Genomic DNA, 27,554 nt, shown 5'->3' with positions numbered 1-27,554 from the left:
CACTCTCCAGCACATTTTCCAGATCTCTCACCAATTGAAAACGTCTGGTCAATGGTGGCCGAGCAACTGGCTCGTCATAACACGCCAGTCACTACTCATGATGGACTGTGGTATCGTGTTGAAGCTGCATGGGCAGCTTTACCTGTACACTCCATCCAAGCTCTGTTTGACTCAATGGCCAGTTGTTACGCCCAGAGGTGGTTGTTCTGGGTACTGATTTCTCAGGACCTATGCACCCAAATTGGGTGAGAATGTTATCACATGCCTGCAAGTAATTTTTTCTCTGAGGCTGCCCAGGAGCACCGTCTGACGACCGAGCGAGAATGCGCAGTATCTAGCTGCGACATCGAACAAGCTTTCTGAAGGACGGCGCTCGAATATCCTACCGGCAGATTTAAACGTTCAGTTCCCGTTAATTGTGTAAAGCTAATACCGAAACTGTTCCTTTAAAAACGACGCGACCGAGCTCCTCTCCAGCGTTCCCCAGTCCGATGTTTTTGATTGTCACTAATGAGCTCGCCTTTCTGCTTTCGTCCGGCCGAGCCTAGCTGTATGTCTTCAGTAGTGATCCACTGCCACTGAATACCATGGTGTCCCCGCTCCCCTCTCTTCCTCCCCGGAAGAGAGAAAGAAATCTTCACAAGTCGAAAAAGTATCTGATCCTGCCAAAAAGACAGTCCAAGGTTGAGAAACAAACGCACTACAACATGCCACGAAAAATACTTCCTCAATAAAGAGCGCAATTTTTTTATTGCCAATGTATTGTGTACACTGTCCGCTGCTCGTGGTCTCGCGGTAGCGTTCTCGCTTCCCGAGCACGGGGTCCCGGGTTAGATTCTCGGCGGGGTCAGGGATTTTTCCTGCCTGGAGATGACTGGGTGGTGTTGTGTCGCCTTCATCATCATCATTCATCCCCATCACGGTCGGAGGAAGGCAATGGCAAACCACCTCCATTAGGACCTTGCCTAGTACGGTGGTGCGGGTCTCTCGCATCATTCCCCTACGCTCTGTAAAGAAGCATGGGATTTCATTTTTTTCACATTGTGTACACTGAGCTATTCGTTGGCGCGTATGTATTTAATTACTAGCCGGCCGGGGTGGCCGAGCGGTTCTAGGCGCTACAGTCTGGAACCGCGCGACCGCTACGGTCGCAGGTTCGAATCCTGTCTCGGGCATGGATGTGTGTTATGTCCTTAGGTTAGTTAGGTTTAAGTAGTTCTAAGTTCTAGGGGACTGATGACCTCTGGAGTTAAGTCCCATAGTGATCAGAGCCATTTGAACCATTTTTTTTTGTTTAATTACGTGTCCAGTCACATTAATTTGACTCCCTGTCAAAAACCTGAATAGCCACCTTTTCCAGCGGGGACCGCTGCGAGACGTGCGGGAAGATAGTACCGACAGTGTTGCGGAATTATCCAGACTCCAGTGCTCTGGCCAGCAGAGCTGGGTTTCTCGCTTGGGGATCCATGGCGCGAACATCTCGAGCATGTTGATGTCACAGACTCTCGATTGATTTAAAATCCGGGGAGTTTGGTGGCCAGGGAGCACTGTTATCTCATCCTTATATTCTTCGAACCACGCACGTACACTGCGATCTGTGTGACACATTGCATTGTCGTACTGGAAGTTACCATACTACCGAGGAAATACAAACTGCATGTAGGGATGGTCATAGCCCCCAAGGGTAGATGTATAGTAATGCTGATGCAGTGTGACTTTCAGAATGACGGGATCACCTAGGGAATGCCACGAATGCATCCCCAGACCGTAATGTCCTATCCTCCGGCTTAGACCATCCCTACGATGGTTGCAAGTGTTTGCTTTCTGTCCGATAGAGCATAAAACTTGATTCATAAATAAAGGCCACTGGTCGCCACAAGTGGACGTCCAGTAACGGTACTGGCGTGCAAATTTGAGCCTTCTTCGCCGGTGAACAGCCGTCAGCATAGGTGCCTGAACTAGACTCCCTGCTGCGGAGGCCCTTGCGCATCAACGTTTGCTGAACTGTCGTTGAAGAGGCAATGATGGTACCTCTCGGTTCATCACTGCGGTCAGTTGCTCAACTGTTGAAATCTATTCGCCTGTACACATCGGAGCAGCCGCCGTTCACCCCTGTGGTCTGTGCGCCAGAGTTGCCTCGGTGCCTGATTTGGATAGCGCCATTTTGCCATGCACGGTATACTTTAACCACGGCGTCACGCGAACAGTTTACAAACTCAGCTGTTTCTGAAAAGCTTCCACCCTTGCTTCTAAAGCAAATGTTCATGCTCTTTTGTCCGTCAGATAAATCTCTCCTTTCCGCGTAATGAAAACGATTGGAATCTTTTCCGCGTCCCCCGACCAGTTTTATTTACCTTCCACTGTTATTGCTGCAACATGCTGTCTTTGAGATTTTATGCACTTTGCCATCGAAAATGGCCAATGGTCACATTAATGTGACTGGACTGTATACAAAGAACATAAAAAAATGGCTCTGAGCCTATGGGACTTAACTTCTGAGGTCATCACTCCCCTAGGACTTAGAACTACTTAAACCAAACTGACCTAAGGACATCACACACATCCATGCCCGAGGCAGCATTTGATCCTGCGACCGTAGCGGTAAGAACATAGAAAAATTGTTTACTTGTCTGAATGTGCCACAGTTGACCACAACCCAGTTTAATACAAAGAAGAATCGTTTGCTCCTTTACGACATGGCACTTACCTATAATGTCCTTCAGTTCAGTGACTGGTTTGATGCAGCTCATTTTAGTAAAATTGTTCTGGTTGCCTGACTGCGCAGACTGACCCAAACTGCCTGCAGATTTAGCCGAAACGTTAGAAGTATTGCTATTTAAAGAAGTCAGAGACAGTAAGGTCTTCCACCCTGTCCTATAAATACGCGATGTTCCTGTAAACTCTTTCTGTGCATGGGTATTATTTCCAGCATCGTAACTGCGACTCCAACCAATAAGGTACTTTCTTCTATCGTTGCAAGAATAGTGAGCTGCACGATTCCTGTCGGACACGATGTCGGCTTCGTTTTTCATTGCCACCTGCGCGCTACAGATAAGCAAGGCAAGCGCGTTATTCAGTGACCGGGAAAACGGGTCGCTCGCGTGCTGCGTCCCCCTTCCCCAAATCCCCCCTTCCTGCATACAGTATTGCCTCTCGCCAGCCCCCTTTCTGGCGGGATATTGGGCCCTACTTCCATTCAACGCCGAACCCTGCCGCCGCAAAATCCCACGCGAGAGATTCGAGATGCAGAGGTCTGCAGGTTTCTGCTGGCAGTGAGGAACGAGCAGGCGGCCCGTCCGCAGCGGAATAATGTTGGGCATCTTTCTGCTCTGGCACTGCTAGCCTGGAGGCTCCTAACCGTCACAAATCCCAGAGGTAATCGCAGTCTGCTGCACAAATTTATCAAATTTTTGACGCTGGCATACTGAATCTCTCCGTTAGTCGTGAAAGTTACATATGAAAACAGATTGCTGTGCCTTTTCCTCGACGAGCAGATCAGTTCGATACAGGGTCATCAGCTTCCCATGTTACGATTCTCCATCTGTATCTACAGCCGTACACCGCAAATCACCACCCCCTCCCCCCCCCCCCCCCCGGCGCCCGCCTCCTACCATTCTACCATTCCTATTCTACCCGCGTATTGTACGCTAAAAGAAAGCCGTTCGGTGCCTTTCTCTTATGAGCCCGAATTCTTTAATTTTTGTATCTTTGTCATTGCGCGAGCAGATATTAGCTTAAGTAGTACCGTTCTCGACTCATTTTGTAATATGGGCTCTCGGAACGGAGCTCAGTGTTTTTCTTATACCGTTTCCCGTCGGGTTGCATTGAGTGTTGTGACGCGTCGTGCAGCTCGTCTTTGACCCTGTTCTTTCTCTTCCGTTTATCCAACATCGTAAAGTTGTCATTTCTATGAACGGTGCTCGTAAATTGATCTTTTTATAATGCAAACAACCTCTTTCTCACATAAATTACATTTCCTTAGGATTGTTCTCCGCCACGAAGATTACGTGCTACAGACGGGAAATTAAACCGACAGGAAGAAGATACTGTCATATGCAAATGATTAGCTTTTCAGAGCATTCACACAAGGTTGGCGCCGGTGGCGACACCTACAACGAACTGACATGAGGAAAGTTTCAAATCGATTTCTCATACACAGATAGCAGTTGACTGGCGTTGCCTGGTGAAACGTTGTTGTGATGCCTCGTGTAAGGTGGAGAAATGCGTACCATGACGTTTCCGACTTTGATAAAGGCCGGATTGTAGCCTATCGTGATTGCGGTTTATCGCATCGCGACATTGCTGCTCGCGTTGGTCGAGATCCAATGACTGTTAGCAGAATATGGAATCGGTGCGTTCAGGAGGGTAATACGGAACGCCGTGCTGGATCCCAACGGCCTCGTATCACTAGCAGTCGAGATGACATCTTATCCGCATGGCTGTAACGGATCGTGCAGCCACGTCTCGATCCCTGAGTCAACAGATGGGGACGTTTGCAAGACAACAACCATCGGCACGAACAGTTCGACGACGTTTGCAGCAGCATGGACTATCAGCTCGGAGACCATGGCTGCGGTTACCCTTGACGCTGCATCACAGACAGGAGCGCCTGCGGTGGTGTACCCAACGACGAACCTGGGTGCACGAATTGCAAAACGTCATTTTTTCGGATGAAACCAGGTTCTGTTTACAGCATCATGATGGTCGCATCCGTGTTTGACGACATCTCGGTGAACGCACATTGGAAGCGTGTGTTCGTCATCGCCATACTGTCGTATCACCCGGCGTGATGGTATGGGGTGCCATTGGTTACACGTCTCGGTCACCTTTTGTTAGCATTGGCGGCAGTTTGAACAGTGGACGTTACATTTCAAATGTGTTACGACCCGAGGCTCTACCCTTCGTTCGATCCCAGCGAAACCCTACATTTCAGCAGGATAATGCACGACCACATGTTGCAGGTCCTGTACGGGCCTTTCTGGATACAGAAAATGTTCGACTGCTGCCCTGGCGAGCACATTCTCCAGGTCTCTCACCAACTGAAAACGTCTGGTTAATGGTGACCGAGCAACTGGCTCGTCACAATACGCCAGTCACTACTCTTGATGAACTATGGTATTGTGTTGAAGCTGCATGGGCAGCTGTTCCTGCACACGCCATCCAAGCTCTGTTTGACTCAATGCCGAGGCGTTTCAAGGCCGTTATTACGGCCAGAGGTGGTTGTTCTGCGTAGTGATTTCTCAGGATCTATGTACCCAAATTGCGTACAAATGTAATCACATGTCAGTTCTAGTATAGTATATAGGTCCAATGAATACCCGTTTATCATCTGCATTTCATCTTGGTCTAGCAATTTTAATGGCCAGTAGTGTATGTTTATGCTCCGCAAGCCACTTAACGGTGTGTGGCGGAGGGTACTCTGTGTACTACGTCACTTCGCGTCCGCCCCTTGATAGGCGCGGATAATTTGCGACAAGAACGATTCCCGGCAAACGTATGTGTGAGATGGAATCCCTCCAATTTTACGTCGATGGTCTCCTCCCTAAATATACGTAGGAGGAAGCAATACGTTGGATGAGTCTACTACGTACGTACACCCTTTACTTTCTCGGAATTTCAACAGTAAACCACACTGTGATGTAGAACGCTTCTCTTGCAGCTTCTGCTACTGAAGTTGGCTGAGCGTTCCTTGACGCTTTCACGCTTTGTAAATGACCCCGTAACGAAATGCGCCGCTCTTCTTTGAATCTTCTTTATTCGCTCTATAAATCCTGTTCAGGAGGGATCCTGCACTGACGAGCAGTGTTCAGGTACTGGTCGCATTTGTAAGCTACCTTCTTTGTGGGTGGACTACATTTCCCGAGGATTCTTCCACTGAATCTCAGTCTGGCATCTGCCTCACCTGTGATTAGTTCTATGTGGCAGTTTCACATAGAACCGCTCCGTGCACACACTGCTAGATGTTTAATGGATGTAATTAATTCTTTCAGTGATTGTTCTGAAATCATATAATCATACAACAATGCCCCTTTCTGCCTATGTATGCACAATACGTCATACCCCCTGTCGAAGCAAAGCTCCAGTCCTGTGTCGCACCCGTATTCGTCATTCTTGTCTCACTGGATTGACGCAACGAAAGCAAGTACCGTTTTAACCTTCCTACTAGAAAGCGAGTTCTACCACTTGATTTAACGCTCTCGTTTTAGTTGTTGACTCGTGGGGTGAAGCTGGGGAGGCGACACCCTTAGCCATTTGTTTCGCCCCAGAGAGTGATTTTTTTTTGGGGGGGATGGCGGAACGGGGAAACACAGTATAGATATAAGTCTCAAATCTGACCTGTCCCTGTACTTAAAACATATATTGGTTAGTTGTCACTGTCAGCCATAACACGCTGACTGCTTCACTTTTGTGAAATCTTCATCTAGTGTCGATGCAGAGCTCTTTTCCTGGGAGAATCTTTGGCTGCACACTTATTTCCGACGCTCTATCTCCTCCTGGGCATGTTATAGATCTCTGTCCGTACCCGGGAGCTGAATGGTCAGCGCGACAGAGTATCAATCCTAAGGGCCCGGGTTCGATTCCCGACTGGGTGGGAGCTTTTCTCCGCTCAGGCACTGAGTGTTGTGTTGTCCTTATCATCATGATTTCATCCCCATCGACGTGCAAGTCGCCGAAGTGGCGTCAAATCGAAAGACTTGCACCCAGCGAACGGTGTACCCGACGAGAGGCCCTAGTCACACGACATTTATTTATCAATTCTCTCTGTTCGCTTTTATCCACAAGTCATTTTTATGACAGCGTCCGTTCATTTGGTCGGACCCTATCCATATTACTTTCACAACTCCTCCACTTGTTGCTTTATTTTGAGATAAAGGCACTAAGAACCAAGCTGTTTGGCCCCTCAGAAACTTGATCACCACTTTAGGGTTGTTATAATAAAATTTGAGTGTGGCGTGTGCCTTCCCCACAAAATTCATTTCGTTGTTGTACCTTAAATTTTGAACAGAACCTATTACATACTTTAAAAGTTGTAGTGATTCGGATGATTTATTGCTGATAGCGTACACAAACGATAAAGGATCATTTCGTGCATTCACGCATATTACACTGCATTTATTTGTGCGATATGTAGCTCCTGTTTCCGTCTATTTTCCGCCTCACAATAATTGGAAGATTTTTGTATCGCTCCATGATTGAAACCTTTGAGCGTTGCAGCGCGTTCTGCTGTGTAGGTACCAAGCTTTTAGAACTACATTTACTGCCCAATTTCTATCGGCCTTGTAGACTGTACGCTTTGTTTCGAATTTGTTAATGTTTTACATCGACATTAGGATGTCGAATATGATCACTTGTTTACCTTTTTTTCCCAAGCAAGACGTTATGGATAAAGGCTATTTCTCTATCGAAAACTAGGTTATTTAACACAGTGCCTTTCTACTTACGTTAATTACCCCGTATCATACACTTTTCACTCTAATTAATTTATCTCGAAACTTTAAGGCATCGGATTCGAACGAAACTTAAGACCGTGGCACGCGAGGGCCAACAGGGGAGTGTTAATTAGCGCTGATGCTCTTCGTGGAATTAATACCGTACAGCCGAGGCAAGGCAAGGAGGTAGTCTCTTAAGTTGCTTTGTGAATTACCGTCGGCTTGCTTGGGGTCCTCTTACAAAGATTTTACTGAGATGTTTACCTCGCTGCCGTCCATGTTTTCCTATAGGCGTTTGTCGGTTGCAGCAAAGCGAAATTTCAGTATAGTCTCCTTGCACTACGTTTTAACGTTCTATGCTGTATTCTGTTACATGTGAAGAGACTTACTATCCCTTCTGGCGTGTCCGCAAGTACGAACACTACGGTTGCTGCTCTCACTTTCAGTTAGAAATCAAAGACGAATTTTGACGGGAGGTGCTTTTTTTTAAATTTCTGTCAGTGTCGTGTATGTATAATCTAGAACGGTTAACCAGCCACAATTTCTCGCAGTTTTGCATCCCACATTTCAAGTTCTATGTCCTCTGTCGTCAAGTACACATTTGTTACGATTTAATTCCGAGAGCGTACTTTCCTAGAAGTATTAATCAGTATTGCTTCCTTCTATGTGTATGTCACGAAAAGACCATGAAGATAAAATTAGAGAGATTAGAGCCCACACGAAAGGCTCACCAACCAACGACTGGAAGAAGAAAGGGGGAAGTGACGGTGGGGCACAAAGCAAATTCCGCCATACACCGTTAAGTGTTTTGCGCAATGTATATATAGAAGTTACACTGGTCATTCCGCGAGAAATTCTAAAAATTTAGTAAACTAATGCTTTACCTAGGCTTTGGACTTAGAGCCCATTGTGTCTAATCACAATAAATATTTTTTGTTTTACTCAGAAAAGTACATTCTACGTATTTTTTCTGTGACGCGATTCGGATCTTGTCATCATCATCATCATCATCATCATCATCATCATCTAGACAGAAATATTGACTTTTTCCAAAGCTCCTCCTCCCACCCTTCCCCATATAATGGAGGTCTGAACTTTCAGAAACGTGTTGTAGAAATAACGTTTCAGCTGCGATTTTACATTACTGCTTGCACTCATTGATGAGAAACAAACATTCAATTCTCTCTCTCTCTCTCTCTCTCTCTCTGTGTGTGTGTGTGTGTGTGTGTGTGTCAAAACGAAGCATGCATTCGGTTCTGTTTCATATTTCAGTGAGTTGGGCAGCTACAGGCGAACAAAAGGTAGTTATTGTTTCGGTTTAACGCAAGCCTAATAGAGAATCCTGTTAAAATATGATTACGGTGAGGCTTTCTCGGGAGGGCAGGCGGCCTGTCGGAATCTGATTTAGGACAGGAAATTCCTTAAGACAAGACAGACTAAAAACGCGTAGCCTGGCGCATGGTCAGGATTTGCGCGGCACAATTCTTGGTCTTGGCAACAGCACCAAATGATGCAATCGGTGACATTTGCCACAACATACTGCCCGGAGCACATTTAAATCTATTTTGAGTGCACGCGGAAAAATATAACGGTATCTCAAGTAGTTTCCAAGCTATACGAACGTATGAGTTCATTTTAAATCGTCACCAAACAACGAAGTAATGTCGAAATGGAGCGTGGGTACGTAAAATGGGTCGGATTTGTAGTAGAAAATGTGAGTAGAACTTCAGTCAATCTTCATATACATATTACTTAATAGACAATAAAGAATAAAAGCTTTGCGAGATAGAAATCCCAACAGTTCTAGAGGTTAGATGTGATAGGAAGGAGGCGATGAGTTGGCTTGTAAAAGGAGCTTAACACGACAAACACCAGTGTCTAATGTCACAGCTTTGTCATCAGCGCTTCCGGTACTACATAAGGCCCTTCATTGCGATGCCAAACCCCGTGTCTGGGCGTTAAATTGAAGCGACAAAACTCATGCGATAGCGATATGTACATATACAGATGGTGGTAGTATCGCATACACAAGATATGAAAGGGCAATGCATAGGGGGACTGTCATGTGTACTCAGGTGATTCATGTGAAAAAGTTTCCGACGTGATTAAGGCCGCTCGACGGGAGTTAATAGACTTCGAGCGCGGAATGGCAGTTGGAGCTAGACACGTGGGACATAGCATTTCTGAAATCATTAGGGAATTCAGTATTCCGAGATCCACAGTGTCCAGAGTGTGTCGAGAATACCAAATTTCAGGCATTACCTCTCACCAGGGACAACGCAGTGGCGCATTCGGGAGGACGACTGTTCAATCCCGCGTCCGGCCATCCTGCATTAGGTTTTCCGTGATTTCCCTAAATCGCTCGAGGCAAATGCGGGGATGGTTCCTTTGAAAGGACACGGCCGAATTCCTTCCCCGTCCTTCCCTAATCCAATGAGACCGATGCCCTCGCTGGCTTGGTCTCCGGTCTCCTCCCCCAAACAACCCAACCCAACGAAATGGCCGACGGCGTACACCTAACGACCGAGAGCAGCGGCGTTGGTGTAGAGTTGTCAGTGCTAACAGATAAGCAACATTGGTGAAATAATCCTAGAAATCAATGTGGGATGTACGAAGAACGTTTTCGTAGGACAATACCTAAAAATTTGTTATTAATGAGCTATAGCAGCAGACGACCGACCCGAATACCTTTCCTAACAGCAAGTCATCGCCTGCAGCGCCTCTTCTGGGCTCGCGGCCGTATCGTTTGAGCCCTAGAACACTGGATAATTGTGACCTGGTCAGATGAGTCCCGATTTCAGTTAGTAAGAGCTGATGGTGGGGTTCGAGTGTGGCACAGACCCCACGAAGCCATGGACCTATGTTGTCAATAAGGCACTATGTAAGTTGGTGGTGGCTCCTAAATGGTGTGGGCTGTGTTTACATGGCATGGACTGCGTCCTGTGGTCCAATGGAGCGATCATTGACTGGAAATTGGTACGTTCGGCTACCTGTAGACCATCTGCAGCCACTGATGGACTTAATGTTTCCAAACAAAGATGGAATTTTTATTGGATGACAATGCTCCACGTCACCTGGCCACAATTGTTTGCGATTGGTTTCAAGAACATTCTGGACAATTCAAGCGACTGATTTATGCAGCCAGATCGCCGATATGAATCCCACTGAATATTTATGGGACATAATCGAGACGACACCGGCAACACTTTCGCAATTATGGATGGCCTTAGAGACAGCATGCTCAGTATTTCTGTAAGAGACTTCCAACGACTTACTGAATTCTTGCCGCGTTGAGTTGCTGCAAAAGAAGGTTCGGCGCGCTATTAGGAGGCAACCAATGAGTTTCCTCACCCTATTGTGTAGCGTATTCGTAACTGCAATTTGCTAAATTGTAGTGGAATATATCCAGATTTATAGAGAAATGTATGTAGATTTTGTTAAAACTAATAGTACACGTGCGAATTTTCTGGACATCTTTTGTGCATAGCATCACAATTAAGCACCTCCCACATATTCCACATACAGTTTTCCAAGATGATAGAAACACATGTCTGCTGGTCCAGGGCGCTGTTGTGGTCGCCACGGCTAGTTTTCCGTTTGCAAGAGGAAGGATGAAAGTCGGAAGGTGCGAGATGTGGGCTTCAGGGTGGCTGAGGAAGAAGAGTCCAGTGGGTGAGTAGACCTGTGTGAGGCCTTGCTTTGTCGTGGATAAGTAGTTCATTTGCATTTTTGTAGCGACGAACACACTGAAATCGTTTCTTCAGTTTCCAGGGGGTAGCACAATACACTTAAAAGTTGATCGTTACTCCGTGAGGGAGGACATCAACCAGAGTATTAGCACGTCAAACAAAAGATTCCATTCAGGGTTTCAGAAGACCGTTGTCATGACTTTATCCGCGGAGAGTGCGGCTTTTAACTTTTTTTTTTTTTTTTCGGAGGAGAAGTGATGTGGCGGCACTCCGTGAATTGTCGTTTGTTTCCGGTTTCATCGGCTGTGGCGATGTTCGACCATCAGCCTCGTAACGCGCAAGCAACTCCGCGCAGTGATACTTCGTTGCTCTTTACGGTCTTTGTTAGGCGGCACGAAAGGCACAGACCTGTGAGTACAACTGGTGGACGAGTGCGTCAGCCCTACCAACAAAGACGTTCAGTTGAGAAGCGAGGTGTTTACTTGTTATCCATTGATCACCTAGAACGAGAGTATCCGCACATTCCAACATTGCAAGGAGACACAGCTGTGTGTGGCCAGTCGGCACGCGCGAGATCGGACAGGTTTGCGCAGCCTCCTTGCCGTGAAAACAGAAGGCTCGCCCAACGACTCAGAGTGGTTTTGTTCACTGCCAAGTCTCCGTAGACATTCTGCAAGCGCCTATGGATGCCTGTGAAGCTCTGGTGTTTCACCAAAAGAGACAGTGCTGCCTGGGACGCATCTCCGTTACAGACCCAGTTTTGAAAGCTACGTTTACTGCCGCATCTATAGGAACTTCATGAAACTATAGAGGCTGTAGCGGGAATGTCCGCATATTTTCAAGCGAAATAGGCGGAGAAAAAAAAAGTGTTGCATTTCTTATTAACCGCCCCTTGTATCACGTTATTCAAACACTGATACGAAGTCTGCCCAGATCTTTCATGAAAAGCCGCCTTAATAAAGGAACCCTGCCGAAGAAAAAAATACAAACACTATCAGTTTCGCAGTCCATTTTCACACTTTTCAGTAGTGAGACACTGTCTTCTTTAACACAGACTTCGACACCGAAAGGGAAAGTGTTGGCGATCGCCGTGACAAGCAGCTGACTCAGATATTAGGTAAGCCGTGTCTACACGTGGAGGAGGCGCTCCCTTGGAGCTTTTATAGCCCAGGCTGGCAGCATGCCTTCGGATTGCCGGCAAACTCGTCCCTGCAGCTGCTGTGACTACTAGCGCAGGTCAGGTGCCAATGGAGATTTCGACGTGCTTTTATGTTTTGCAAACTTACTGGCCCACAGCAGAATAATTCTGTCCCTTCTACATCCTATAGGTTGCCTGTAACTTCGGTGACGAGTTTATGCGACATAATAAAGTCAAAGAAGAAATTGAAGTATTTCATCTTTGAAGATTACCACAGTGCTACCCTGGCGTCATAAGGCTGCTTGCTTAGCCCCGTCTTCCATTATAGAGGGTAATGAATCGGATCCATCTAAGGCACACAGTCGAAGTAATTTTGCTTAAACATCTTTACGAGTGTAATTCCAAAATACAAACGAGGTAAAAACAAAGCAAATTTTTGGGTGAACCCATCCTTGAGCAATCCTTATAAAATAGTATGCGTGAATAAATTGGTGATCTTATTTTCACTCCGTGGCTCGTCACAGACTGACCACCTGAACTGTTGATTGCGGTTAACAAGTCGAGACTCTTCCAAAACTGGAAATCTTAAAGCTGAAAAGATGATTTGTCACAAGGAATAGAATTTGTAAGACATTAAGTGTTATGCAGCTCCTTGCATTTTAACACAGTTCTTTCACTTACATCGCCCAGTAACCTCTTCAGACGCTTCCGTAGTGTGATAATCACATCTTTAAAAAACGCTGCATATTGCACGTTTAGCTGTAGTTATCCAGAATGTTATAGGTGGATAAATTTGGACTTAAATGTTATTGGGACTATACATATATGTACGAGGGTCACTCCAAAAGAAATGCACACTATTTTTGTAAAAATACAGTTTTCATTCTGCATGTGTGAAAGTTTTACAGTGTGTAGATACATCCTTCCCGCTTGTTTTCAAACTTAGTTCAACCTGTTCCCGTGAGTGGCGCCGTCACAGCATGTTTGCAAGATGGCAGTTACACTTGACGTTCGTCGGAAGCAACGTGCTGTCATAGAATTCCTGTGCTGTGAAAACGAGACAGTGGGAAACATCCACAAGAGGTTGAAAAAGGTGTATGGAGATGCTGCTGTCGATCGCAGTACAGTTAGTCGGTGGGCAAGCAGGTTACGTGATGAAAGCGGGCACGGCAATATTGAGGATTGCCCTCGCAGCGGCAGGTCTCGTACTGCACACACTCCAGACAATGCGCAGAGTGTTAACGAATTGGTGACTGCTGACAGACGCATCACAGTGAACGAATTGTCACGCTACGTTGGGATAGGGAAAGGTAGTGTTTGCAGAATACAGAAAGTGTTGGCGTTAAAAAAGGTTTGTGCCAGGAGGGTTCCCACGATGTTCTCGGTGGCTCACAAAGAAACAAGAAAAACGGTATGCAGCGAACTTTTGGAACAGTACGAGAATGGTGGAGATGAATTTCTTGGAAGAATTGTGATAGGTGATGAAACATGGCTCCATCATTTTTCACCAGAGACGAAGAGGCAATCAATGGAGTGGCATCATGCAAATTCACCCAAGAAAAAAATAATTCAAAACCACACCTTCTGCTGGAAAAAGTTATGGCTACGGCAGAGTGGCAGCCTATTGTGGTCTTCAGATATTGTTTTGATGCAACCCTAAATACTCTGTGCAAGCCCTATCCCCTCTGCGTAACTCTGCAATCAGCATCTACCTGAAAACGGCTGCTTAAGGATTCCTTAACGCCACAATATATGTCCTCTCAATCGATTCCTTCTTGTAGCAAGCCGGCCACTGTGGCCGAGCGGTTATAGCCGCTTCAGTCGCAGGTTCAAATGTGTGTGATGTCCTTAGGTTAGTTAGGTTTAAGTAGTTCTAAGTCTAGGGGACTGATGACCTCAGATATTAATTCCCATAGTGGTCAGAGCCATCTGAACCATCTTCTTGTAAGAAAATGTGCCATAAATTCCTTTTCGCCCCAAACCTATTCAACATGTCTTCATTAGTTGTTTCACACACCCATGTAATCTCCAGCATTCTTCAGTAACACCGTATTTCAAAAGCTTCTGTTAGGCAGCCTATCAATCCAGAATTCAGTGGGTTCAATTGTAATACATGTCAATTTCAACATTTTTTTACACATAATTCTATCCAAATATTGCCTCTTCCCCTCCGTATCCCTATTCTTATACCCCCCCTCCGCCCCCCCCCCCCACACACAAAAGCACAAGTATATTACGTAGGCTACCATTAGTACAGGGTGTGGCAAAGGAAATTCACTTGTTTAGTTAGTTACAGTCGTTCTAAGAAACGTTGTATGACAAAGCACATTTACGAATTAAACACTGTCTTCTACGTCGCTGATGGCCGAAACTTCGAAGATCTGTAGGTTAGCTTGCATTAATGTTCGTACTTCGTTACTAATGTAGCTAGTCATTGGCAGCGAACGCAACTACAGAAACGCTCTCACAGACATATACAGCTGATTACAGTACTGCTTTCTCAGTTATGTAGGTGTAGTATGCGGACCTATTCACAGATCTCCTGTGCTAGGATTTTTAGGTACCTAGAGAAAGGAAAAAATCTTCGAATCTATTCCTGGATGCTTTTCAAGGTAACAAAACAGAAAAATGAAAAGGAGTGTGACCTTTTGAAGAGTGCATCATCAGTAAGAAATTTTTACAGGCAATCTGAAGGATTTTTTTTTTTTACTTGGCACAAAGCGAGTGATTGAGCCACTAGACTCGCGTTCGAGAGGAAAAATACTTCGTCTTTTTCTTCTGTCTTGCCGTGTTACAGATTTTAATTTACATAATATCCCCTTAAGACTGGCTTAGACGTCTTCTTCATGTAGTGAGCTCGCTATCCGGATGCCAGACAGACATTCCACGTGTGGGTACGTGGCCAACCCTTTTTTTTTCCTACGCACAGTTCGGTTCTCGACGGCGACCCAACATCCCCCACCCCCTCACCCCAACTACCGTCACCATCACCACTTGCACCGTCTTCTCAAAAACGTTATTCGACCCTCAAGGTTATTCATAGTGCATCGATTTTTTAACGAAGTGAGTGCCAGAAATATCTACTGCTTAACAATCGGAAACTCTTGACTGTGAATTGGATACTGGCTGTAATGAAAGCTCCTACTAATATTGAGGCAATGTAATCAACAATAAAACAACACAATGCCGGCAACAGGAAATACTACCAAAGTAGTCAATGGCTGGCCAGCCTGCCCGATGCCGGACAGAACATCACTCATCTCTCTCCATTTGAGAACACGTGTAATTTCGATTCACTGAGTAACACCAGCACATCCTGATTGCTCCTCACTGTGTATAAAGAGTGCAGAGCTACGAAAGCAAGACGTGTTGCATTCCGCACTTCCCGGCCGTCTCCCCATACCAATCCGGGGATCGGAGGCTGGCTAACGGCCAAGGAAGAAGGAGGCACCAAGCGCCACCCAGGGGGCCCTCCAAAGGGAACGGAATCGCAGCCAACCAAGGGCTCATTCTTTACTGAGAGTTGGCAGCGGACACTTCACCCTCCTCCTCCAACTCTGTTTCAGAAGTGAGTCGTCGAACTAAAGCCCGAGTGCAGAAATGCAGTGTGAGTCTCTGCCCGAAGTCCATACCTGTATTTCGAGACTTTGGTTCGAAACTACTTGCTATCATCTATAATACATGTGACTCCTAACTGTTCCAACTGACCTGTATAATGATAGCTAAATTCATAATGCCTTCTTAAGGGGCGTACCAGTTGAAACCATGCAATTTTCAATGTCTGTTTTTTTCATTGATCTGAATCTACTGTGTGTATATATATTCATTTAAACATAACACTGTGTGGGCGTTAACGTTTTCTAAGAACCTGAACAGATGACGGCGGAAAGATTCGTCAGTTACTTAGGAGTTAGGAATTACAAACCTTTCAAAACAGTTGAGGAAGAGAACCCTTATGGAGAAAATATAACTGTCACTAAACTGGAGTGTGCAGGTCATGTACAAAAGCGAGTGGGTACGAAGCTGCGACAAATGTAAACTGCATACAAGGGAAAGAAATTACAAGCTGGCAGAGGATTAGATGGTAAGAATAGACTCACAGAAACTACGATAGAAAATATCGAAAAATATTATGGTATGGCCGTCGGGCAAAATGTTAGTAGCGTAGAAGATATGAGAGAAGCTGTATGGGCAGTTTTGTTTCATGTCTCTTCAACAGGTGAGAAATCCATTCATGAATCCTAACGAGTCCATGAACAGAGTAATCTGCACCAGAATTCAAAAGAGTGTTTGGGTCAATTGGTACAATGCATTTTTAGTGTCTTTGATGCAGTGGCAACGTTCAATAATGAAAATTTTGCAAGGTGTGAAGTCCTGAAAACACTGCTACAAACTTTTGATCATTTCATAGTGAAACAGATGTTAAATTTAGATAAACAAGGAGTTAGGGCATCAGAGAGAGCTATTAGAGACCTTCAAACATCTGCTGTTCAACGCAGACGAGCAGGAAAAAGGACTTTGCAAGATGATGCAGACAATGACTCTTTCCCGTATGTCGAATTTTTTAAAGATGAAGTGTACTTTTTCTGAGTTTCTGCTTGATGGAATCTGATCAAAATTATAGAATACACCAATCTGAGTATTGTGCATGTGTTAACAAAGCGGTTTTCTATTTTGTAAATCTCGAAGAGGTTCGAGCTTTACATACTTAGAAACATGTAGACAGTTTCTTATTTTGATGTCTACTTTTTACAAAAATAATTGTTATCGTAAAACCAGTAATTTTAGAAATCTTTCGGTTAAAGGAATGAGAAATGTGTAACCTACAAGCTACATTTTTTTTACAAATTCTTATTCTCAGTAGTTTCTGATAAAAGATACCTTTCATATGAATAAATGTTGCATCATTTAATATAGGGGCTACTGACGTGTCCGCACCCCCTTAATATCAGTTTTAATAACGAATAAATGAACAATACTTATAGAATTTCAAGGAACAGGATTTTTGTGGCTCAGTTTGTGAACTTTAAGAAATCCGTTTTAGAAACATAATACAATTTTATGAACCACCTTTACAATCAATAGATTTTTTTTTTTAAACTCTGTTTCACGAAAGGAAATTGGACTAACTTAGTGGTAGCCATATCGTCTATCTTTGGCAAACTGAAATAGTAAAGTCAATGGGAAACACTATCACAACTCGTCTACTGCCTTTACAGCATTTTTGCAATGTCAGTGTAACATGTCACTCCAACTCACATAAACTTTGTTCTTACGGATGTGCGTTACAAAGAGCAGTCAAGCTACAGTTATTTCATAAGATTGTAGCAAAACAGATACAATTAATAAAACAGACTGCTAACAAAACTGGGTACCCAGATGGGAAAATTGATCTTCTCCATCAGAAATGTACACACGGTACATATCCAAACTTGAAAAATACTGACAGCGAGAATAGTAAGTACCATAGCCTTGAAGTCGTTCAAAGCTTTCTGTTTTTCCTTACAGCATACTGGTATTTATTACTGTATGACGGTCACATGACAGTTAAACAAAGAGTGTATAAATTAAACGTTCTATGTTCGAATTTCACATCTGTCGAGTCTCGAAAAATAACATATCTCACTTTATGCGAAACTCATTTGTATCCAGAAAAATGAGAAAGTGTTGGAAAACACAGGCCGGCACGGGAAAATACTTGGCTCTTGAAATCAGCCTATTCGGCTTCGACCACCATCCATTTAGGAGGAGTAGAAGAAGAGGGGCCCATCGTCTTCATCTTGCGGTACACCATCTGCACATAACTCGTATCAGCATTGCCAAAATATGATAATCAACATTGCCAACATATAATATACACGTAGTACATGCTTTCGAGTTGCGTACCAGTTTTTTTCTACAATTGACAGACAGTGCTCCGAAAAAACGGACGTTTCGTACTGCAGCTAACTCCTAGACCTAGATAATGGGGCGTCCGTATTCGCCCTCGCAGAGACGTTGGTCCAGCAGGGTGTAACGGGGGAAGCTTCAGCACAGTTGTGCGCGCGCTGGCAGGCTGGGTATTACGACAGACGGTTGCCGGGATAGAAGACTACCTGCTTTTTGTCTGAAGCTCAAGCACGCGGTTTCACATTTTGAGTCCATTAGGAAGGTTCAACAGCATGGTCGCCACCGTCAACAATAGCGTCTAACTACTATACTTCAATGTCTGTGTAATTCGTTGCGTAACATGTAGTTAACAAGCGGGTCTGTGTGTACGTCATCCAACGAGATACGCCCACTTGTATTCTGAGGAAAAAGCAAGGCTTTGTCGAGTTGCTTAACGAAGAAGTCATCATTCAGACTTTATTTGAGTGAAGTAATGCTGAGAGTTTCCTTATAATCACAACATGACGATTACAATTATCGCGAAATAGGAAACACTCTAAGTAAGCATCTGTTTGTGGTAAGTTCTATCTGTCCTCAAACTGCCACTGTTCATTCCATAAATTGTGATCCTACCTGCATGGCGCTTTCGAAATTGAAAGTGGATTAGTAAAAAATTAGTATTTGTTTTGTCTTGCCTGGGGAAATATTTTTTTAAATGTAAATACGTGTCTAGCGTCTAATCGGATACACGTGTGAAAAGTTAAGATACTTATTGCTCCTACAAATGAAACAGTCACAATTACTATTTATTAGTTCCGGGATGCATTTGTAGAGCTTTTTATCCCTCATATTCAGGTGAAAGTCGTTATAGATTACGGGGCTCACGTTGAGTATCAATAGATATCTGCAAACTGTTATGTATTTGTCACTATAAATGTTTCAGAAAACAATCTCTATGCTTGGCAAATGACGAGTGATATTAACTGCAGTAATACTGTTTGTTGTTTTTTAAGACATATAACACGACCTATTGTCCAGATAGTCATACAAATATTTAAGTTGCAACCACCTTTCTTCTAATGAGGATACATATACATATGGAATAACATAGCCAATCTATGTGTATAGCGACCATAGTGACAAACAGTTAGTGTAAATGGTAACGAGTCTGAAGTGGTTCAAATGGCTCTGAGCACTATGGGACTTAACAGCTATGGTCATCAGTCTCATAGAACTTAGAACTACTTAACCTAACTAACCTAAGGACACCACACAACACCCAGTCATCACGAGGCAGAGAAAATCCCTGACCCCGCCGGGAATCGAACCCGGGAACCCGGGCGCGGTAAGCGAGAACGCTACCGCACGACGACGAGCTGCGGACAATCTGAAGTGAATTATGATAATTTCATTGACACGGAATGAAACTAAATATGAAAATAAAAGTATATTATTCCATTTATAAATACTGCTTTAATACTGCACAAGACTATGAATGTTCCATACTTTGTTAGACTGTTAAGCGTTCTGTAACAAACTGGAAAATTTTCTGGAGAAGTTTAATGAGTCATCCTGTATTCATCTGGTAAAGTTTGCTGACAAATTTGATTGTGTTTGAATATTTCCTGTCCTACATATACGTTCAACACGTGTCGTTTGTTCAACTCTTGCGGTCCTTCAAATTCGTTATCAGTGTTGCTGAAAATGACCCCAGTGAATTGGACTATGGCAGCTCTCGCAGATGTTAATAAATATTGGCTATATGAAGCGTATTTTGCCTACTGAATTTATAACAGTCACAGAAGGAAGCTAATTTTTGTTGCATATGTCATTAAAATCACTCCTCTCCTTTCCGTCGTTTTGTATGGTACACGTCTGCCTCCCATTTAGTCTCTCTAGCTTAACGTCGCACACCATTACTGCGTGTTTCTTATCGTTGATTGGTGCGTTTGCTTCCTGGTAACGTCACCGCTTTCCTCCTAAAGACCTGCCTCCTTCGTCGTTAGTACGTCGTTATTGAGCACGTGCTGTCTAGATAGCCGTCACCGCCCCCGCAGTGCTGCTGTTGTGTGTGTGGGAAGCTTCCGGTTGACGTGTTGCGCCTAACGATTCGATGTGCGTGCCCGCCGCATCAGCTACAGAGGTGCCTGGCTAATTGCTGTCAAGTTCTTGCAACATTTTTCTACGAGTAATTCCTTCCAGCCTGCAATACACCATTCGGCTGTTACGCCACCTCCGCGGTTACAGGGGAGTGTGTGGCAAGATCAGTTAATCTCGAAAACTGAAAAAAAAAGGAAATGTTGACAAATGAAACTAGGTATTAAAACAAGAAAGTTTAGATAGGACACGAAATAATTTGCGATGCACGGAAAATCGAAAGACTACTCGTTGTTGCATAAACGACGTCAGTCAGTGATGAGGAAAATTATTCAGAGTACCGTAAGAAGGCAAGAACTGTTGTTTTTTTTTCGAACTGTACTTAAAGTTTATTGAATACACTGCGGTGACAAAAGTTATGGGACACCACCTATTATCGTGTCGAATCTCCTTTTGCCCAGTGTAGTGCAGCAGCTCGACGTGGCATGGATTCAACAAGTCGTTGGATGTCCACTGCCGGTCTAGGATATTGTGCACGAACTGCCCTCTCAGTTACGTCCCATAATGTTTGATGGCGTTCATGTCGAGCGATCTGGGTGCCCAAATCAATCGCTTGAGTTGTCCAGAATGACCTTTAAAGCAATCACGAACAATTACGGCACGGTGACATGGCACATTGCCACCCATAAAAATTCCATCGTTGTTTGGAAATATGCCGACCGGAGTGGCCGAGGGGTTCTAGGCGCTAAAGTCTGGAACCGCGCGGCCGCTACGGTCGCAGGTTCGGATCCTGCCTCGGGCATGGATGTGTGTGATGTCGTAGGTTAGTTAGGTTTAAGTAGTTCTAAGTTCTAGGGGACTGATGACCTCAGAAGTTAAGTCCCATAGTGCTCAGAGCCATTTGAACCATTTTTTGTTTGGGAATGCAGTCCATGAAAGGCTGCAAATGGTGTACAAGTATCCGAATGTATCCATTTCCAGTCAGTGATCGGTTGAATTGGACCAGAGGACCCAGTCCATTCCATGGATACACAACCCACACCATTATGGAGCCACCACCACCTTGCACAGTGCCTTCATGACAACTAAGGTCCATGGCTTCGTGGGGTCTGCGCCACAATCGGACATTACCGTTATCTCTTACCAACTGGAGTCGGAAGTCATCTGACCACACCACGGTTTTCCAGCCATCAAGGGTCCAACCGATATACAATTACGGCACGGTGAAATGGCACATTGCCATCCATAAAAATTCCATCGTTGATTGGAAATACGAAGTCCATGAAAGGCAGCAAGTGGTCTACAAGTACCCGAATGTGTCCATTTCATGTCAATGGTCGGTTCAATTGGACCAGAGGACCCAGTCCATTCCATGGATACACAGCCCCCACCATTATGGAGCCACCACCACCTTGCACAGTGCCTTCATGACAACTAAGGTCCATGGCTTCGTGGGGTCTGCGCCACACTCGAACATTACCGTTATCTCTTACCAACTGAAGTCGGGAGTCATCTGATTAGGTCACGGTTTTCCAGCCATCAAGGGTCCAAGTGATATGATCACGAGCCCAGGAGAGGCGCTGCAAGCGATGTCGTGTTGTTAGCAAAGGCCCTCGCGTCGGTCGTCTGCTGCCATAGCCCATTAGTGCCAGATTTCGCTGCACGGTCCTAATGGATACGTTCGTCGTACGTCCCACATTAATTTCTGCAGTTATTACACGCAGTGTTGCTTGTCTGTTAGCACTGACAACTCTACGCAAAGGGTGGCGCTCTCGGTCATTAGGTGAAGGCCGTCGGCCACTGCGTTGTCCGTGGTGAGAGATAATGCTGAATTCCCTAACGATTTTCGAAGTGGAATGTCGCATGCGTCTAGCTCCAACTACCATTCGACGTTGAAAGTTTGTTAATTCCCGTCGTGCGGCCATAATTACGTCGGAAACCTTTTCACATGAATCGCCTGAATACATATGACAGATTCGCCAATGCATACCTTCTGTATGCGATACTACCGCCGTCTGTATACATACATATCGCTATCCAGTGACTTTTGTCACCTCAGTGTAAGGCAAAAAAGTTAACCATTTAACGAGACAGTGATGAATGTCAAGATCTAAACATGTTATTCTCCTACAGATGAATGGCATGATACACCAAAGTCCGGATTTGTATAGCCAGCATTGCGAAGACAAGGGAAAAATGTTACCACATCGTATAGTAAGAATACCTACAGTGACTGTGTGAAGTCTCGCCACCTGAAGTAAGCGGAAAGGGTGGCTGTCATAGACTGCTACAAGGCACGCTATGTGTGTAGTCTTGCCTCTCTCTCCTCCCGCATTATGGAACTCAAAAGCACGTTCCAAATTCCTGTATTTCATGATATGCAGCTGCATTGCCATTTATTAGCATAGGAAAAACAGGTTTGTTTTTCTAGCTCAACTAGTGACACTACACACGATTTTTTTTCATTTGACCAGGAATCGAAGAAGTAAAATACAGGTCTATCTATTTTCTGATTAATTAAGAGTACAAGTAACAAAAAAAATCTGGTGTTCTTAGCTGACACGAAATGATGCAGCGCTAGGACCCATCGCAGCATATAGAACGCTTCTCTTGAAAACAAATTTTTTCTTCGTATATCTTTGATGATTGCCAATTACAGTTCAGAGAGGCAAAATAACTACAGCTATAAATTTAACACACATTATTCTGTTAACAGTACTACTAAAATGCTTTCTTATTTGTTTTTAATTACAAGCCATTTTAAATAATTCCCTCCGTTTCTTAAATAGTAAAACAGGAAAAACAATTACTACTTCACATATATAAGAGAGAGAGAGAGAGAGAGGCAGAAATTTGTTCCAAATGATGCTCCTCGAAGGTAATGAAATCATAGTTCATGAAGGGCACAGTATACTGCAGAGGAAACAGGCAGATAATAGCGTAGTGCAGTGATTGGATGAACAGAGGTTGAAGCAACGGATAGGCGTTTATACACTAGTGGCCAGTAAAATTGCTACACCACGAAGATGATGTGCTACAGACGAGAAATTTAACCGACAGGAAGAAGATGCTGTGATATGCAAATGATTAGCTTTTCAGAGCATTCACACGAGGTTGGCGCAGGTGGCAACACCTATAACGTGTCGGCATGAGGAAAGTTTCCAACCGATTTCTCGTACACAAACAGCAGTTGACCGGCGTTGCCTGGTGAAACGCTGTTGTGGTGCCTCGTGTAAGGACGAGAAATGCGTACCAACACGTTTCCGACTTTGATAAAGGTCGGATTGTAGCCTATCGCGATTGCGGTTTATCGTATCGCGACATTGCTGCTCGCGTTGGTCGAGATCCAATGACTCTTAGCACAATAATGGAATCGGTGGGTTCAGGAGGGTAATACGTAACGCCGTGCTGTATCCCAGCGGCCTCGTATCACTAGCAGTCGAGATGACAGGCATCTTACCCGCATGGCTGTAACGGATCGTGCAGCCACATCTCGATCCCTGAGTCAACAGATGGGGACGTTTGCAATACAACAACCATCTGCACGAACAGTTCGACGACGTTTGCAGCAGCATGGACTATCAGCTCGGAGACCGTGGCTGCGGTTACCCTTGACGCTGCATCACAGACAGGAGGCCTGCGATGGTGTGCTTAACGACGAACCTGGTTGCACGAATGGCAAAACCTCATTTTTTTCGGATGAATCCACGTTCTGTTTACAGCATTATGATGGTCGCATCCGTGTTTGGCGACATCGCGGTGAACGCACATTGGAAGCGCGTATTCGTCATCGCCATACTGGCGTATCACCCGGCGTGATGGTATGGAGTGCCATTGGTTACACGTCTCGGTCACCTCTTCTTCGCATTGACGCCACTTTGAACAGTGGACGTTACATTTCAGATGTGTTACGACCCGTGGCTCTACCCTACATTTCAACAAGATAATGCACGACTGCGTGTTGTAGATCCTGTACGGGTCTTTCTGGATACAAAAAATATTCGACTGCTGCCCTGGCCAGCACGTTCTCCAGATCTCTCACCAACTGAAAACGTCTGGTCAATGGTGGCCGAGCAACTGGCTCGTAACAACACGCCAGTCACTACTCATGATGAACTGTGGTATCGTGTTGAAGCTGCATGGGCAGCTGTACCTGTACACGCCACCCAAGCACTGTTTGACTCAATGCCCAGGCGTATCAAGGCCGTTGTTACGTCCAGAGGTGGTTGTTCTGGGTACTGATTTCTCAGGATCTATGCATCCAAATTTCGTGACAATGTAATCACTTGTCAGTTCTAGTATTATATATTTGTCCAATGAATACCCGTTTATCATCTGCATTTCTTCTTGGTGTAGCAATTTTAATGGCCAGTAGTGTAGATACGCTGTCCGTACCATTACCATGTAATTTCTATGACATGATATGTAAATCTGTTAACTTTGAGGATAGAATGCATCAGTTATTCGTTCTGGCTCATTTGTTAACTTCCCACGCAAAAATATTTGTCGAAAGACGTATTTTTGCTATCGACCCGGGTTTACGATTCCGCTTCTTTGAGGCGGTGGTCTCCGTCAATACTGCCAGCGATCGTTTTAAATGCAGTTTGGACGTACATGGCGAACGACACTTTACTGTCTGGCTGCAGTCTAGTCAGTGACGCTGTTTGAGGTAATTGCTCATAGCATTTGAGGTGGCGACCAGGCCAGTCGTCGAAATGCTGACCAGAAAAATATAATCGTCAACCCGGCAAGACTCCTGGAACTATATCAACAAGTGTCAGGAAAGCTCGGAAACTACATTTCTTGCAGGGTATTGATTCACTGCGCCTTGTTCGAATAAGTCAATTCCTAGAGCGATACTCTCTAAATACTGGCCTCTGTTTAAATCTCACATCTGTTCGGAGTTTATGCAGACCGGTTGTTTCAGTTACATTTCATCGTAGAGTGAGAAGTTTACATTTGGAAATACTTAGAAAGACTTTCCGGTTTCTGCAGAACACTCACTTTACGTTTAGTGACATTTTAGCGTCCCAAGTCTTCCGACTGGGTTGACGTGGCCCGCTACTACTTCCTCTGCTATGCTAACCTCATCACACGAGGAGACGGGCCGACCGTTGTGCCCGAGCGGTTCTAGGCGCTTTAGTCTGGAACCTCGCGACTGCTACGGTCGCAGGTTCGAAACCTGCCTCGGTCATGGAATTGTGGATGTCCTTAGGTTAGTTAGGTTTAAGTAGTTCTAAGTTCTAGGGGACTGATGACCTCAGATGTTAAGTCACATAGTGCTCAGAGCCATTTGAAGCATTTTTTGAACACGAGGAGAATGCGCAAGTGCCATAACCCGATTTCCCAGAAACTTCGGTTACTGGAAGAGGAGTCAAAACAAGTGAACAAGTGTCTCGGCTTATCCGTAGATTCTCTACTGTTTCTGATAAAATGAAAGTTAAAGTTTTCGACCTAATTTAGATGCCTTTTAAAGCATAATTACCTCAACCGAAATGGTGGTAGCTCAGTGGCTAGCGTCGCAGCCTCTCTCTTTAGCGTTCCGCGTTCGCAACCGTTGTACTGTTTTTTTTTTTATTATTTTATTTCGCATTTTTTCATTTACCTATCGTTGCGCGCTGAAAGTTACTTCACGAATATTCCTTATCAAGTTAGGGGACACAAGGACATTATATTAATTGTAAAATTACAGCTGGGTTAGACATTTATTGTACAGTATTTTGTGTATGGTATTTTCAGGGGATACAATCTTTTTAAATTCTCGTATTCTGTTATTTCATTCTTGTATCAGTTCTTATTTTAATTCTTTATTCTTATGATTATTTTTTAGTAATATTCGTTGCATTGCTGCATACTGATCGTGGAAACACTAGGAATATTGAAATTCCCAACACTACAAGCATCGCGTGGAGGCAGGTTCGCCACAGTGACATTTTCTTGGTATCAGTTTCACTCAGGAAAGGAACGACACTAACATTCTTAAAGATTTCATCCGTTGGCAATAATTTCACGGTGAACCACGCATAACGGATCACTTTTCCGAAAACTGGCGCTTGCAGTTGATTATAAATCAAGATACACTACAAGAACTTCACGGAAAACAATTTCCAATAATTTTCTCATTCATTTATTTTTTTAAATTTTTTTACCAGCCATACATAGAGTAAATGAATAAGGAAAATATTATTTCAGTATACATTGGAAAACATTCTTATAGCAACCTTCTACGAACATGGATAGATAAATGAAAAAGAAAAGTAATAATCGGATTTCGAACACGGAGCGCAAAACTATGAAGCCGCACCGCTAGTCAAATGTGCCATCGCTTCCATTCAACTATTTGGTCCCTAAAAGGTAGATAAAGTACTCTAGATCTTGACCGTAGTCTTCTCGGAAATGGTAGAGTATCTATGTATAAGCCGAGATACGTGTTCGCTTATTTTGACCCCTCTTCCACTGAGGGAAGTTCTTGGGAAATCTAGTTGTAGAACTTGCCGAGTACTCCTCTTCAGACTTGCAGCTATGCCTTGCGTTCTTTTATTTGTTGGATGTATTCCAATTGCTGTCTTCCACTACAGCTTTTGGCCTCTGCGTCTCCCTATAGTAACACGTCATTTGTTGTCTGATGCCATATATATGTCATACAATCTTGTCATTTCTTCTAGTCAGTGTTATCCTCAAATTTCTTTCATTGCTGATTCTGCAAATAATGATCTCATTTATCAGTCCATGTAGTTTGTAGCATCCTTCTGTGGCATCACATTTCAAACGCTTCCATTCTCTTCTTTGTCGGTTTTCCACAGTCCATGATTGATGTCCATACAGTTCTGTGCTCAAGCCATGTATTGCTAGAACTTCTTCCTTGCATCAAAGTCTGTTTTTGACTATAATAGACTTCCTTTAGCGAGGAATGCCCTCAATCCCAGTCCTAGTCTGCTTTTATAACTTCCGTACTTCGTCGCTCTTGCGTTACTTTGCTTCCAAGGCAGCAGAATACATTCACATCGTATACAGCTTAGTCTCCAACACTGTGTCAAGTTTGTCGTTAATCTCATTTCTGCTACTCCTCGTTACTTTCGTCTTCGATTTACTCGCAGTATATATTCTGTACTGGCTAGACGGTGCATTCTTCCAAAAGTTTCTGGAATTCTTCGTCACTTTTACTGAAGATTTGAATATAATCAGCAGATCTTGTCACTGATATCCTTTCACCCCGAGTTTTAATCCACTGCTGAACCTTTCTTTAATTTGCGTCATTGGTTCTCATTGGGTCTTCGATGTACTGAGAAGTGATACAGGTACTGCAGCTTTGCATCACAGCCTCATTGATCC

At 44.3% G+C, this 27,554-nt stretch overlaps 1 protein-coding gene across 4 annotated transcripts in view; it reads left to right on the top strand.

Moving 5' to 3' along the window:
* The window catches only part of LOC126161543 (dual 3',5'-cyclic-AMP and -GMP phosphodiesterase 11), a 386,751-nt gene that overhangs the window by 205,845 nt on the left and 153,352 nt on the right, over positions 1–27,554 (top strand). The window lies entirely within an intron of this gene.

This window comes from Schistocerca cancellata, chromosome 2 (genome assembly GCF_023864275.1).
Source record: "Schistocerca cancellata isolate TAMUIC-IGC-003103 chromosome 2, iqSchCanc2.1, whole genome shotgun sequence".
NCBI lineage: Eukaryota > Metazoa > Arthropoda > Insecta > Orthoptera > Acrididae > Schistocerca > Schistocerca cancellata.
Note: the sequence above shows the minus strand (reverse complement) of the source record. Positions and strands in the feature narration are given on the sequence as shown.